The sequence below is a fragment of the Artemia sp. Qi Xiang Cuo genome, chromosome 13, assembly GCF_049724085.1.
Source record: "Artemia sp. Qi Xiang Cuo chromosome 13, ASM4972408v1, whole genome shotgun sequence".
Classification (NCBI taxonomy): Eukaryota; Metazoa; Arthropoda; class Branchiopoda; order Anostraca; family Artemiidae; genus Artemia; species Artemia sp. Qi Xiang Cuo.
Window position 1 is genome coordinate 17,202,356 of NC_142806.1, and position 7,162 is coordinate 17,209,517.

Below are 7,162 nucleotides of genomic sequence, written 5' to 3' on the forward strand. Positions count from 1 at the left end.
TAGCTCAAACTTTGTTGGCTTTGATGTTGGATTTCTCATTCTTGTGCTTTTTATGTTTATGGAATAGTGTCCTTGAAGAAGTCAGTCACACCCAAAAATACCTGTAAATTGTTGAAATAAGTTTTGAAAAGTGCCTCATCAAAATGAGGTGTTTAATGGCCTTTTTGAATGATAATAAAGATGGTTTTGTGGAAAATATAATGGAATTTGCAAAAGCTATTATACGATGCTATTTAGAGCTATTATAGAGATAAGATGGACATTCCCCTAGCCAAACAAAGAAATATTAGAAGAAAGAAACTGATGCCCAGAGAAAAAGCTGCTGACAAGCCTCTAACTTTGGAAGAAGAACTAACAATATCAATGTTAGATGGCATTGAGATGTTTGAACAAGAAACCAACACGCGTTGCCAAGGCATGGAAGAAATATCACTTTGATTTGCTATCCTGGAGACCAGGAACTTGCTAAAGAGTTCAGAAACTGAAGTGCTGAAATTAGTGGGCTGTTTAATTGAGAATTACAATGAAATATCTTCAAGAGACATGTTAAATGAAATCCCACATCTGAGGAGGTTTTTACAAATGACAAACGTTCCTGAAGAATGGCTCTGAAGTTAAGTTCTTTGAGACTACTGTAGTTTATAGTCAAATATCAGCTTCCAGACTCTATTCCTAATCTAACTTTAGCATTAAGGTTTTACCTAACATCGTGTGTCTCTGTTGCTTCTTGAAAGAGGAGTTTTTCTAACTCAAGCATATTAAAAGTTATTTCAGATCTACTATGAGCCAAGCTCGACTATCAAGCTTAGCCATGCTATCTATTGAAAACAGTGTAGCAAAAAAAAAAAGATTTTGATGAGACTATTTGTAAGTTTGCAGAAAAGAAAGTTAGAAAGAAAAGGTTCTGAATAAAAACATGAGTTTTAAATACAGTACATTTTGTTAAATTCGATATATATATATATATATATATATATATATATATATATATATATATATATATATATATATATATATATATATATATATATATATATATATATATATATATATATATATATATATATATATATATATATATATATATATATATATATATATTATATATATATATATATATATATATATATATATATATATATATATATATATATATATATATATATATATATATATATATATATATATATATATATATATATATATATATATATATATATATATATATATATATATATATATATATATATATCATTCAATCACCTGGGTGTACAAAGAAACATGGTTAGGCCTATAGTATAATACAAAAGCTAGAGCTATTCTTGTATTTCCTCTTAAAACATTTATAATAAAAGCCCCTGTCCATTTTAGCCTTACTTAATGTAAGCCACAAATTAAAATGGTGTTGTTTGATAATGTAATAATAATGTTAATATGTATAAAAATGTTGTAGTTTGCTTAAACTTATTGAAGTTATTTACATTAAAATGTTTACATACCAATGTTATACAGCACAGAATTTCCTTTACCTGTCACTCCTTAATTTGAACACTTCAAATAGCTTTTTTAATTGCATGTTTCCACCATAAACAAATATGACTCAGCAATGTTTAAATGTTTGTTTTTGGGAGGGGGGAGGGGGGAGGGTTACAAGTTGAAATTCCGCCCCAGGTGTCAAAAGACCTTGCTATGCCACTGGGGGGGGGGGGGGTTAAAGTATAGTGGAGCAGAAATCAATATATTGCAGGTACAATTATTCTGTATATTAGTGAATTAAGAATTGCTTTTTTGACATGTTTCCTTTTCAATAGCCCCTACCATAGATCTTTGCCAGGATTTCATTTATCATGTTTTTGCAAGATATCTTTTAACCGGCAACAAATTTTGGCAGTTCACTGTCTGAACCTAGTAGCAAGTTCTCAATCACCAAGATGGCAAAAAAAAAGTGACATGCCTTACCTGTCATGGCAACAAATGTTTATTTCTTTTAAAATATGTTAATGCGCTGTAACATTAATCTTTTTAGTTCATTTTCCAATGCTAGCAGCTTGTCTACAATATCTCTCTGAATATCAAAACCTTTCTCTTGATTTTTTTTTCTTGGCTACAAGAATGTCCATTGCATCACAAATATTTTTTGCAAATTTCATTGCCTTTTCTACAAGATCATTTCAATTATCAAGCAAAAAGGTCATTTTTGTTTTGGTCCAATGCCATTTTTGAGGGGTTTCAGGCTTTTTCAAAATTAATGTGAATTTTATTTTGATATAACATTTTACTAGTAAAACAAATCAAAACAATAGTTACCATTCCTGAATCAGCAACAAATTACCAATTTTCCTCACTATTATGGAGTTTTAAAGTGCATTTTTGAACTTTTAGTTACTGTGGGTCATGATTGTTTCTTTACTAGGTTGCAGCTATTGCTGTAACCATGATCCTTAAAAGTTTGTAGTCAATTTCATGCCCATTATTAAAACAAGGTTCTCTTTTCAATTATAAAACGTGTGCTTAGATCATTGTCAATTTGCATTAATTACAGAACTTCCGGCAGGATCTATGGGGTTAATATTGTCTCCAGAGGAATATTTATTTGACTATTTCGAACAAAATGGATTTCTCAAAATTTTTATTGTATGTCTTTGAAGTTTGTAGGAGGGGTGGATAGAAAAAAGGGCAAGAGAGGAGGCTGGTTGCCTTCCAATCACTTTTTGATTCTTATAATGGGTTCACTTTGATTCACTAGTTTCAATTTTCAACCAAATTGGCCCTTTCCAAAGTTTCTACAACCACTTTGTCCAAACAAAGTAGCCTTGTGCAAAAAATGATTCATTTCAGGCTTTTGACTCTAGTAATGAAAGAGGCCAACAATTCACCCAGAATCCTAATATTGATTATGATGTAGATAAGATAGTTGACGTTGGCTGACAACAAGCTTGGAATATAATTTTTTCAACATTTAAGTTTAAGCAAAAGTTACCCTTGTAGTTTAGCCTATTAAAAAAAAAAATCTCACGAAAAAAGCAGAACAAATGGTCTATGACCAGCAGAAAGAAAAGAAAGGATAACAAGCACTATGTTCCGCCATGCAAAAAGTGGGGTAGCAAAGTAGCAATGCTACTTGGCAGTTTTCGAATTTGTTGGCAGATTTTGTCTGAGATTACCATATATACATATAAAAATACTTTCTGCTTAAAGAAAAACTTCAAAACACAAGTTGTGAGTAGAAGGGCCTTATTGAGTCCGAACACTCACCCCTGCTGCCACCTATAACTTTCTTGCACCCCAAATATGGGCATAGAGTCATTAGGGAGAACACGTGGTTAATGGGGTCAATGACCTAAATGTCAACAACAACAACATCGACCTTGACATTCGCTGAGAGCGTGCACTTACAACAACAACAACATCGACATAGGAACACCTGCGCTGTCGAACTCATTTCACCTATCGGGAATCAATAATTCCCCTTAGAAACAACAAATGAATTGCCCCTTTCTTGACAGATCAATCAACCAATGACATCATCTGTCAGACTTTAAAAATTTTCACATAGAAACGATTCTCCAGGAATAGATCCAAGTCATTAATGTCTTTGCCTCGGAAACAACTCTTTTGGTCGAACTCCAAAGGATATTAATAGCCAAAGGCCATGGAAACACTTCTCCAAGAAACATCTTAGCGATGAATTGTTTTAGCGCAGAAATCAGGTTTCTTATTAATTTGAAATGCATTAGCGCAGAGATGCCAAAAACAAAAGGAACACGCTGAATTACGTTTAGGGATTATTTGGGCGAAACTGTTTTAGACAGGTTATGGAACTATTTCGGCGAAACAGTTAGAGACATTTTAAAAGATGATTTTGAAGAGATGTTTAGAAGAGAGTTTATGATGAAACTCTGTGGTCGTTATAATACACAAGTTTCATTTGAACAGTGTTGTGAGGTCCTCTAACCCAACCCCAAAGGGTTCCAATCCTCCTACCCCAACCCCGAAGGAAGCCCCCGGTCCTCAAAGGCCCCCAAGCACCCAAAGGGCCACCGGCGCCCCCAAAGGCCCACCCAGACCCCCAAAGGCCCTCCCCAGGCCCCCCCAAGGCCCATCGTGCGCCCCAAGGCCCAACGGGGTCCCAAAGGCCCTCCACCGGTCCCCAAATGTCCCCCAGACCCCCAACTGTCCCCCCGGACCCCCAAAGGCCCTCCCCGTACCCCAAAGGCCCTCCCTGTGCCCCCAAAGGCCCTCCCCGGCCCCCAAAGGTCCCCCGGACCAGAGAAGCGCCGCCGGGATGGGCCGTGGGCCAGGAAAGCGCCGCAGGATGTGCCGCAGGGATGCGCCGCAAAAAAAAAGTAAACTAAAAAGTAAAAATTTCGTATTATTTTCCCCCAAACGCCCTCCTAGGGTCCCAAAGGCCCTCCCACGGTCAACAAACATTCACACAAAAACTAAAACACACACAAAAACATACACACACACACAAAAACTAACACACACACATGAAAAATAAAACACACACACACGAAAACTTACACACACACGCCAAAACTTACACACACACACACAAAAACTTACACACACACACACACAAAAAAACTTACACATGCACACCAAAACTTACATGCACACAAAAACTTACATGCACACACAAAATTAAACACACACACACACAAAACTTACACACACACACACACACGAAAACACACAAACACCCGCCAAAAAAAACACACACACACAAAGTAAAAACCAAACACAAACAAACTTACACAAGAACAAAAAAAAACTCACACACACTCTCACAAACACAAAAAATAAAACAAAAACAAAAAAAAAAAAAACAAAAACAAAATAAATAAAAAATAAACACACTCTACAATAAAAAAAAAAAAAAGAAATTAAACTCCCAAAAAAACGCACATACAAACAAATACACACACACACACAAAAAACTTGAACACAAAAAAACTAACACACCCACACACACAAACTTACACACACACACAAAAAACTAAAAACAATAAAAAAAATCTAATACAAACAAAAACTAACGCACACATACACACAAAAACTAAGACCCACACCAAAAAACATACATGCACACAAAAACTTACATGCACACAAAAACTCACACACACACAAAAAATTACACACACACAAGAAAAACTGACACACACAAAAAAAAACTTACACACACACACATTAAATCTTACACACACACTAAAAAAATTACACACACTTGCAAACACTACCACTCACACACACACACAAAAAAAAAAACAGACACACACACAAAAACAAACACAAGAAAACGAAAACAAACAACCACACGAAAACTAACATTCACACAAAAAATTACACACACACACACACACAAAACTAACTAATATACCTACTCGAACAATCACACACACACGCAAAAACATAAAAACACGCAAAAACTAACACAATACAAAACAAAAAACCACACAAAAAATTAAAATAGAAAACAAAAAAAACTCACACGCACCTTCCCAAAAACTAGCACACACACACACACACACAAAACTAAAAAAAAAACAAACGACCAAATAAACAAACACGAACAAACATAAACAAACACCCACATAAACCCAAACAAACACACACACAACTAACAAATGCACACGAAAACTTAAAAGAACAAAAAAAATTAAATGAATAAAAACAAATACACACACACACACACACACAAAACTTAAAAAAAAACACACACTATAAATCACACAATAACTCCACTTAATACACACACACAAAAACTTACACCCACACACACACACACAACAACATAAACATGAACACAAAAAAAACTCTAAAAAACACGCACAAAAACTTACACACACACACACTCACAAAAAATACACATACACACACGAAAAATTACACACACACACGAAAACAAATACACACACAAAAACTGAAACAAGCCAGAGAACACATACACACACACACACTAACAATTACACAAAAAAGAACACACTAACAAACAAAAACAAACAATTAAACACACTAACACACACACAAACAAAAGCACACAAAAACAAGAACGCTCACAATTAAAATAACACAAAAAATTAAATGCAAAAAACCAATTAAAATCACACACACACACAAACTTACACACAAACACGCAAAAAAACAATAACAATCACACACACACGAAGAAAAATACACACACACAAAAACTTACACACACACACACACATATACAAAAACATAACAAAGAATACAAAAAAAACTCAAAAACACACGCACCCAATAATACCAACACACACACACACAAAACTTAAACACACAATAACGAACACTCACACACCCAAGAAGAATAATTATCAAAAAATCAGATACATGCACACCCAAACACACACAAACATATACCAACAAACACACACAAGAAAACACACACAAAAACTAACACACACACACACACACAAACACACACATACAAAAACACAAAAAAAACTTAAAACCACACGCAATAGCTTAGACACACAAAAACTTACACACACACACAAAAACTTACACCAAGATTAAAAAACATACATTCAAAAAACCACTTAAAAGTAAAAAAAAAATGAAACGCAAAATCATAATAACAAAAACGCGTACAACATTACACACACACACAAAAACTGACAAAAACACAAGAAAAATTACACACACACTAAAACAATTACAAACACCAGACATAACTCACACAACCAAACACACACGCACACAATAACTTACACAATCACACTAAAAAAAAAAATCCCAAAAAAAATTATACACACAAACACGAAAACTAACACAAAAACTACAAAACTTACACACACAAGATATAAGACAAACAAAAACATACACACACACACACACACAAAAACTAACACACAAACGCCCCCACATACACAAACAACCACAAACAAACAAACACACACACACACTAACACACACACACACACACAAAAACTTACACAAACACGCTAAAAATTACACTCACACACAAAAACTTACACACACACACTTTAACATACGCACACACAATATAAAACTCAAAATATATAAATAATACACACACACACAAAAACTTACACACACACACACACGAAAACATACGCACACACACGAAACATTAAACGCACACAAAGACTTACACACACACACACACAAACAC